General features: G+C 40.0%; 1 pseudogene across 1 annotated transcript; it reads right to left on the bottom strand.

The window, feature by feature from the left end:
* Positions 1 to 268: 268 nt before the first annotated feature.
* Positions 269 to 8,305, bottom strand: LOC309863128 (tubulin beta-5 chain pseudogene; annotated as a pseudogene). Its single transcript has 2 exons — positions 8,284 to 8,305; positions 269 to 1,451 (listed from the first exon to the last, which is right to left on the bottom strand). The product of its transcript is annotated as a tubulin beta-5 chain pseudogene (transcript).
* Positions 8,306 to 10,226: the final 1,921 nt, after the last annotated feature.

The raw sequence follows: 10,226 nt of genomic DNA, 5'->3' as shown, positions 1-10,226 counted from the left end.
AGAGGAGATAAACAACAAATATTTATTGAATGCATATTATATGCCATGCACTGTGTTCTAGGACCCCCCACCCCACTTCTGCTCCAAAGAAGGAAAAAAAAACAAAACAAAATGAGACAGAGGCAGAAAATGCAATTCTGAGGGAGAGGACAGGGGCAGCTGAGGAAGAAGACTGAGGGGATGGAGAAGCCTGAGGTGATTGTGCTCTGCCATAGGCCTCCTCTTTGGCCTCCTCACCAAAATTCTCTTCTTCTGTGGTGGCATCCTTTTACTGCTGGTACTCAGAGACAAGGTTGTTCAAATTGCTCTCAGCTTCAGTGAACTCCATCTTGTCCATGCCCTCACCTGTGTACCAGTGGAGGAAGTTCTTGTGCCAGAACATGGCCATGAACTGCTCTGAGATGTGCTTGAAGAGCTCCTGGTTGCCTGTGCTATTTCCAGTGAAAGTGACTGCCATCTTGAGGTCACAAGATAGGATATTGCAGAAAGCCTTGGCATCGTTGGGGATCCATTCCACAAAGTAGTTTCTATTCTTATTTTGCACGTTGAGCATCTGCTCATCGACCTCTTTCATGGACATCCATGGACATCCATGGAAGACAGCCACGGTGAGGTAACAGCCATGGTGGGGGTCACAGGCAACCATCATATTCTTGGCATCAAAGACCTGCTGGGTGAGTTCAGGCACAGTGAACAGTGCACATGCACAGTGTGGAAGCCAGCACATATTGCTGGCTTCCATGGCTGGTCAGAGTGCAAAGCCAGGCATGAAGAAGTGGAGAGATGTAAAGGGCAATATGCTGTTGGCTAGCTTGTGGAGGTCAGCACTGAGCTGATCAGGGAAGCAGAGGCACGTGTTGAGATCGCTCATGGTGGCTGAGACAAGGTGGTTCAGGTCCCTGTAGGTTGGCATGGTCAGCTTGAGAGTACAGAAGCAGATGTCATAAAGGGCCTCATTGTCAAAGCAGTAGGTCTCATCTGTGTTCTCTAGCAACTGATGGATGGAAAAGATGACATTGTAGGGTGTGACCACTGTGTCAGATGCTTTGGGTGAGAGTACCACACTGAAGGTGTTCATGATACAGTTGGGATACTCTTTTTGGATCTTGCTGATGAGCAAGGTGAACATTCCAGAGCCTGTGCCCCCACCCAGGGAGTGGGTCAGCTGGAAGGCCTGCAGGCAGTCACAGCTCTTGGCCCCCTTCCTCACCATATCCAGGACTGAGTCAACCAGCTCAGCCCTCTCTGTACAATGGCCCTTGGCTCAGTTGTTACCTTCTTTGACTGATCAAAAACAAAGCTGTCTGGTCTGAATATCTGCCCAAGAGGCCCTGAGGGAACAGAGTCCATGGTCCTGGGTTCTAGATCCACCAAGATAGCACAAGGAACATATTTGCCACCTGTAGCTTCATTGTAGTACAAGGAGATGTGGTCATGTGCCTGTGGGCCATCTGGATGAAATGTTGGTTCGTTGGAGAAAGGGAGAAATATCTTCTTTGGAGAAATGTCTGTTCATGTCTTCTGCCCATTTTTTAATTGAATTATAATTTTTTGGATATTGAGTTGTGTAAGTTCTTCATATATTTTGGATACTGATCCTTTATCAGATCTATCATTTGCAATTGTCTTCTCCCATTCTATAGGTTGTCTTTGGGTTTTGTTGATTGTTTCCTTTGCTGTGTAGAAGCTTTTTTATTTTGATGTAGTCCCAATAGTTAATTTTTGCTTTTGTTTTCCTTGCCCCAAGAGATCTATTTAGAAAAAAAGTTGGTATGGCCGATGTCTTCGGGCCTCATTAGAGATCCAGTAGATTTTTATTAACAGATAAAGATTAGCTTTTATGGTTGGTGAAGACTTTGTGTCCATGAAACCAAAATAGTCAAATGTACATGAAATATCTGGTCCCTTTGAAGTTACTTATATTAATCTTATTACCTCATTTAATCCAAGTTGTCAGAAGATTGGTAAAAAAAAAAATGAGACTGCTGTATCACTTATTGATCAGAAAGTACAATGGGAAGTTCCTAGGAATCTTAGTCTTATTAACTTATAGATTTATTAATTCCTTAAAAATCTGCAAATCATATGAAAAGCATCATGCTAAGGGTGGGACATTGGAATTCTAGTTCAAGCACTATCATTAATAAGCTATGTGATCTGTAGCAAAAACCTTTCCCTGGACTTCAGTTTTCTCACTAGTTTAACAATATTTATTAAGTCCTTACTGTATGCTAGGGTCCATGCTTGGCATTAGGGTCACAGAAAGGAAAAAAACAGCATTGTGAAGGAGATAGATATGCAAATGATTAAAGTATGCATGTTAAAATTATATATCATTTTTTCTATTTAAAGAAAAAAACAACATCAGTGACTAATCTTCTTGGGGAAATAGGATTAGAAAACCTTCAGAGGAGAGATGTTTAAGAATAAAAAGAGTTTGAACAAAAAGAGAAAGTCATTTCGTATAACTCATTAAAGACAGCTTAAATTTTCATGATCTTAGCAATATACCTTTTGAATTTTTGGAGCAAGATGTTGGGCTAGATGCTAATAATATGAACTAATCATTAAAAGTGGTATTCAGATACTTTGAAAATGTCAAAAGCCTTATAAATACAACTACCCATCATATACATGTTTAAAAATTCTGTTTAAAAATTCTGTTTGGGTTTTTTTTTTTTTTTGGCCTTATTTATACATTTCCAACAAGAGCTATCTCTGTCTGAAACAGAACTCCCTTTGCCATAAAGTAGCCCAACTTTTCCTAAGGCATTTGACTCATAGTTCAGAAAAATGACTTGATTTTATCTTATGCTTTCATAGTTATTAAGATATAAAAGTTTGGTCTCAGTGTATGTAAGTTCACATAGAATATATATTTGTTTCTTTCACTCTAAAGATTCCTGTGAAATACAGAACTAAAACCTATAATTTTTTTTAACTGCACCATTGACATGTAGTTTATTCCCTCAGTGATTTTTTTTTAAAGATTATTTATTTAATTTATTTGACAGGAAGAGAGAGAGACAGCTGAGAGAGAACACAAGCAGGGGGAGTGGAAGAGGGAGAAGCAGGCTTCCCACTGAGCAGGGAGCCCAATATGGGGCTTGATCCCAGGACCTTGGGACCATGCCCTGAGTCAAAGATAGACGCTTAATGACTGAGCCACCCAGGTGTCCCTATTCCCTCAGTGATTGCTGTTTTTGTTGAGATCCAGTAGAATTTAGTTTTAAAAAATATAAATCTGGGGCACCTAGGTGGCTCAGTGGGTTAAGCCTCTGCCTTCGGCTCAGGTCATGATCTCAGAGTCCTGGGATCAAGCCCCACATCAGGTTCTCTGCTCGGCGGGGGGCCTGCTTCCCCCCTCTCTGCCTGCCTCTCTGCCTACTTGTGATCTCGGTCTGCCAAATAAATAAAATCTTAAAAAAAATGTATATATATATATATATATATATATATATATATATATATATATATATATCTACCTAAACTACTCCCTCACTTCTCCTGACAGGTTCTCAGCTGAACGTCTGGATTTACAAAGATTTTAAAAAGAGATTACCCCACATTTTCTCTTATCTTACAATAAGATATAGTCCCTTGGGATGAAACCTTGTTCAGTGCCAAGATGACTCAACCAAATGGATTTTTTGGTTGGCTGAACTTGCAGACAGTTAGACACATCAATAGAAGAGCCATTGCTTTATCCAGTGACTATATCAAATAGCTATTGTTAGGATGTAAAGGTCTCAGTCAATCAGGACTCAAGAGTCTCAATTTTTTTTTTTTTTAAATTTCTCTTTAAGAGCTATTTAGATCAGACTTGAGAACACAGAACAATTCTTGTTCAATAAGAGATGAAGTTGGCTATGAGACCAAAGGGACTTTTACTTCAATGGAATATGAGAGGAAGAATAGAAGTAGATCTCAGAATAATAGAATTTTAGTGTAGGAAGGGCCCTTAGAAGTAGCTAAGCAAATGCTTTCAGTGCACATATGAGAAAACTAAAATGCAGAAATGTTAAATGTCTTCCAGAAGCCATGCGGCCAGTTTTCACATAAAAGGGCCAGAAGGTGCCTTTATTGTACAACTCAAATTCAGGCTTTTGACATTACCTCCCAATTAGTTTATATAAATACCCACCAAGCTACAATGATAACATTGAAATATATTTATCCCTCAATTTAAATATGCTGTAATTTCTATAATCTGGCATCCTTTACAATTTAAACAGGTACCTCCTTTTTCAATATCCATTTCTGATATCCTGGAAATTTTCAGATACACATTTTAATCATGATTTTCATCACTGTTCACTTGGAAATAAACTAAATGGTATTGTCTAAAGGATATGAGTTTGGAGGAAATACACACAGAAAAAATTTGTAAAAACATTACTGCAGGCAAGCTGGAACCAAAAAGGTTTTAAGGCTGTAAAAGACAAGTATAAGGGGTACCTGGGTGGCTCAGCTGGTTAAGTGTTTTCTTTCAGCTCCGGTCATGATCCCAGGGTCCAGGGATCGAGTCCTGTGTCAGACCCCCTGCTCAGCAGGAAGCCTGCTTCTCCCTCTCCTTCTGCCTGCCTCTCTGCCTGCTTGTGCACACACACACTCTCTCTCTGTCAAGTACATAAAATCTTAAAAAAAAAAAAAAGACAAGTTCAAGGTAAATTGATGATACAACAGAGTTGAAGGGAAAGTGAGACTAACAAGGTGATGCATAATCCATCAAAGATGAGAACTCTGAACAATCCTCCATGAGTACTTGACTGGAGTGGCAAGGATGATTGTTCTCAAAGATACTCCTCTGGAGTAAGTGGGGGCTAGCTGGCCCCTGGGGATATCAGTGCTGTGGCTGCTGCTATCGTTCTAGTCATCTTCAGCTCCTCGGGGACAGGCGCAGAATAGGAAGACAGCTGGACTTATTGGGGCCAATTCCACATTAAAACCTGTTAAACCCCTAGGGCCTACCTGGGCCTACTTCACCATAGTGACTCCATGTTGCCTAGGTAGACATTTTGTTGTTTAATAAATGCCTCAACAGTTATTGATATCGGTTCCAGGTAACTGTTAATAAAACACACACCTAAAACAAGGCCAGATAGGTGGAAACATCCAATCAGCCAAAGCCACATATGTAGAGGTCTGCAGGCGTGCCCTATAAAACTAGCCGGTAAGACCAAAGGGTCGTCGCTGTCTTCAGAGGTGGCCCTGGCCGGTCAGTCTGACTTCTAATTCTTGGCATAGAATAAGGCTTTGTATAACTTTCACTTTATCTTGTTCCTTTGATAATGGACCCAACAGACTTAACCGAGGATTTAGTTACAGTCATAACAGGCTGGATGATAGGAAAAAAAAAGGGTCCCCCCTGTTTTCCCCACATATGAGGCTATATGCAAGGGAGTAAATATACTAATTATTTGGAATCCAGCCCAAGCAATGAGAGAGGTGAGGTGGAGAGTAAGTGATGGTAGCATCTATAGGATCGATGGTTAAAGATTACTCAAGCAGACCTGAAAGAGAGGAGGGGGCCATAAGAGGGGGCCTTTTGCAAATGGGAGTTTGAAGGTGTTGCAGTTATTATTAATGAGAAGGTGTAGGCCAAGAGCCAGAAAATAAACACTTTCAGCTTTGCAGTCTATGGGGTCTCTGTCTCAATGTCTCACTCTGCCATTGTAACATGAACACAGTCATAGACAATATAATAAGCAAATGAACATGGGCACATTCCACTTAAAAATATAAAATCCAACCTTAGTTTGCAGGTTGTACAAACACAGGCAGTGGGCTGGATGTGTAGGCCACAGGCCAGCCCTCTGTTTAAGGTTATAAGCCATGGGCAAAAGTGGCAGAGTGAAGTATAAAACATTGAATATGAAAAGAACTAAGAATTTGAAGAGCTAGATGTTTGGATGAGTCATCTACATTGATGCTAAACTCACCATGAACAATGACAGAAATTCTGTAGGAATAAGCACTTGAAACCTAGTGCTAAAATCTCCAGTGAATACAGGAAGTGACCAAGGGAAAGGTAGAATGAGATGTCTGTGAGAATGAATGTTGGTATAATGATGACATGTATTTTAAACACATGACTTTTTTTTTCTTTTTATGACAATGGGGTGGGGGCATTGATCTGGAATCCAGAATGGAAAGCAAGGAGTCTGCCAACTGTGACTACTCCTAGTGTTATATGGGAAGAGGGAGCACAAACATTCCCCATGTCTAAGACCTATGGGGAATGTAGTGCCCTTGAGGCATAGCCTGGTTTCAAAAAAGCAGGAAAACTATAGGAAACTTCAACAAACATGAGGGTGGAAGTTTCTTTGCAGATGCCATCCTAGAAGGCACAAGTGAAGGGGCCTGCTGAGAGGTTGGGTGGTTACAGGGAAATGCAGAGGGAAATTCTGGAAAACTAGGAGTTCCTGTGTCTAAAGAAGGTTGCAAATATGATGAGGGTGTTCTGCATATATATATATATATATTTTTTTTTTTTCAAGGAGAAGTAGTGCTGAATAATGCTGAATAATGGTGAATAATGGGTTCTAATTATAGTCTTCTAGGATACTGATCTCTTTGGTTGTTAGGGGGTGAGACAGGCAGCATTTTTAAATGGGATAGGAAAGAGAGGGGCCATTTTACAGGATTGTGAGGATCCCTGTGGTGTCCTCCTAGTTTCTTTTGAGGAACTATGCATCCCTTATCATTGTCTTGCTAGTGTCCAGAACAATAACTAGCAGACCAGCTGGGTGTAATGAAGATGAATATACCAACAACATTAATAAGAAGTCAGAATAAAAGAATGGTGTAAGAAATGTACTGATGAAGGAATTGGGAAAAAAAATAAAAAAAATAAAAATAAAAATCAGATTAAGCAATTGCAGGAGAGGTTCAAGAAGGCAATGCATTTGCTGTGGGCCTTGATGGGTGAGATTTTGACAGGGCGCCCCCAGTGTGCTCTGACATTGCTTCCTGAGTGCGTGGGAGGGTGCTGATGTGCTCACGCAGTCAGATGGCAAGGATGGCTTCCAGTCATTCTAGTTGCCTCTGTGCATGCTCAATGATGTAAAATGAAAAGGTTTGGTTGTTCCACATTGCCGTGTGTTCTTTTTTTGACATTTCCTAAGAAGTAGGGAACTAGAAACGGCCAAATGAGTAAGAACAAATTGAAAATCCTAGATCATTTCATCTGTTGTCTGTTTTAAAAGGGAGCTGGGGCCTATTTGGAAAGGTATCCAGGGTAGAGCAAAAAAAAAAAAAAAAAAAAAAAAAAGACATGAAAGATAATTTCTATTATTTCTCCAAGGAAATAAGTATCATTAAAAAAAAAAAAAAAAAAAAAAGGCTTCACCTTCCAGACAAGTTTTGGTAAAATGTTGGTATTGCATAAAGCACCATGTTTGGTCAGCCTCTTCAGAGGTATAATTTAGTCAGCAGAGAGCCTGAGGGCCCTTCTAGATCTAGAATGATTTCTTTGTGCTGTCAGGGCAGGAAAGTAATAACTCAATGCTTTCCATTTGGATTTGCTCCTTGAGTCTAGTTTTTAATAAAATTATAGCCATAGGCTATTTTTATAAAATTCCCAAGCTGGTACAAAATTACTTTAGCCTTAAGGGTTCTTTCCCACACTTAGATTCACTTTACCTCAGGTTTTCTATCAGTCCAGATATAATGTGTGATGGGAAATATTCCCTTTTCACAGATATGAACATAATTGAAGAAGGAGTTCTGAAGTCCTCATAACAGCCAGATATTTCACTTTGGAAGCCTTTATGGATAAAGGTTAATAATGCTTTAGACCCCTCTCCTCTCCTTGCAAAGCTGCCTTTAAGAAAAAATACATTTTCTCCATCAGTTTGTCTTTATCTTCAATATTATAGAAAAAAAAATCAGCTCTTTCTGAGTAATAAATTATCCCAAAATATAGCTGCTTAAAATAGGAAATATTCATTATCACCTAGTTTCTGAGGCTCAAGAATCTGAGAGGGTGAGGAACTTGGCTGGTACTGGCTCAGGGTCTCTTGTGAGGTAGGACAACTTTCTGAAGGAGACTTGGACATCTCCTGGCACAGCTGAAGTTGGAGTATCTACTTCTGAGCTCGTTCATGAGGTTGTTCACAGGCCTCCATTCCTTACTGGCTGTCAGTTGGAGGCCCACATTCCTTGCCAAGTAGGTTATGTCTTTATGACATGGCAATGGCTTCCCTCAGAGCAAGTGATGAGGGAGAAAGAGAGAGAGAGAGGGGAACCCAAGACAGAAGCCACCGTCTGTTATAAACTCACCTTGAAAGTGTTGTACTGTCATTTCGGTCATATCCTATTGGTCACACAGACCAACACTGGCACAGTGTGGGAGGGGACAGCCCACGGGTATCACCACTCGGAGGTGGGGATCATTGGGAGATCATCTTGGAGGCTATCTATCACTAATACAAATTTAAGTTTAATGTTATATCACAAAAGAATCACACATTTTGGAAAATACAGAAACAAGAGATTTAGAGGAGATAAAGTACTCTTTTACTACAGGGAGACCGTCTCTGTTACCACGTTGATATATACAGATTCTTCCAGAAATTTGTTGTGGGTATACTGATCACATGGTACCTAGAAAACAGGTTTTTCTGAATTAAAATCTCAAATCAATTAATTCCTTCCATTATTGACAATTGTTTCACTCTACTTTTTTACTTTTGTCTACATCTGGGACTCCTTCCTTCGTGTATAAATTACTCACTTGTACTCATTTCGCAACTTTAGTTCCCAAACCTGAATTGCGACCTCCTTCAAAAAAGCCTGATGTGATTGTCAGACTTCAGGGTGTCATGTGGGCGGGAACACTCTCACTCCCTTTAATGTCTAGTTGTTTTTCATTTTGGCAGGAAACGGCTGGCTGAGCAAAAGCTACAGGGTGAGGCATTCTGGGTTGGGGGGATTTGGGAACAGAGATGGGGAAAAAGGGCAAACCTGGAATTGGATTCAAAATGATCTGCAAAGGCTGAATGGGTCCACAAATAAGATGTACAGTGAAACACAGGAAAGCGCCTTCTTCCTAAAGGGTAGAACTGGTCTAGTTCTTTTGTGTGTATCACTGTTTCTTTGAAAGCCCTTAAAAGAGGCTTCTGTAGGTAGCAGCTCCCAAGGGGTAAGGGGAGGCAGCACCACACAGCAGCTCTTTTCTCCCTCTGGTGGTTGAGCTCTGACCAATCCCTGCTCTATGGAGACAAGGCTAGAGCTGAGGTGAGTGACCTTAATGTCATGGGACATATGCCATTTGCAATGGATATTTTATTTTGGTTTTTTTTTGCTATTATTTTTAAAAAATATTTTCCTCATAAAAATAAAACTGCATTTTATAAGAGATGCTAACCATTGATTTGGTAGTAATAGCTAACTTTAATAGCTAACTTTTATTGACAGTATTCTAAAAGTAGCTTAAGTGTTTTATCTTATTTAATCCAACCACCATGGGGAATGTTATTATTATACCTCACTACTACAGATGAGAAAAGTGTAGCACAGAATATCAACAAACTTGCCCCGAATCACTAAGCTAGGACTAGCAGAGTCTGGCTCCCAAGGGAGCCCCTTAACCACTGGGTGCTAATACCGCTTCCCAGTGTGTCCGGGGCACTGTGGTAAGCAATATGCTTATATTCTGTCATTTAATCTTTATAGGACACTATGAGATTGGTATTATTGTTTACATTTTAGAGAGAGGGAAACTGAGGCACAGAGAATTTACTTTGGCTAAGCTCCCATGGCTGATACAGACAGAGCTTACATTCAAACCAAAGTTCATGCAGGTTTTTTCTATTGCTCATATCCTCATATTCCCAGAGTAAGAGAAGAAACCATTTTATGGTGAGCAGCAGATACATAGAGAACAGTTTATGTTAAGAAAATAAATTCTGTGTGAATTAAATAGGGGAAAAAAAGGTTTGAATGGAGCATGCCAACTGTACTTTACACCCTTGGTTTAATTATGACACAATTTCTTAAAATTTCTTTAAATTAACTTTTAGGCATTTTGGTCTCAGATTTAAAAGCCGATGTTTTTGTTCACAAATAGAGGATGAGAGAATGCGAAGTGTGACTGTGAAGTAGCCAAAGTTACTTCTGATATGATCTCTAGATTTATCTGCATAACTCAGTTAAACAGAAGCAGAATTTTCCACAGGCATGCAAATGCACACATATGAACATGGAAATACATGTATACACAC

Source organism: Mustela nivalis (genome assembly GCF_964662115.1).
Source record: "Mustela nivalis genome assembly, chromosome: 4".
Taxonomy (NCBI): Eukaryota; Metazoa; Chordata; class Mammalia; order Carnivora; family Mustelidae; genus Mustela; species Mustela nivalis.
Note: the sequence above shows the minus strand (reverse complement) of the source record. Positions and strands in the feature narration are given on the sequence as shown.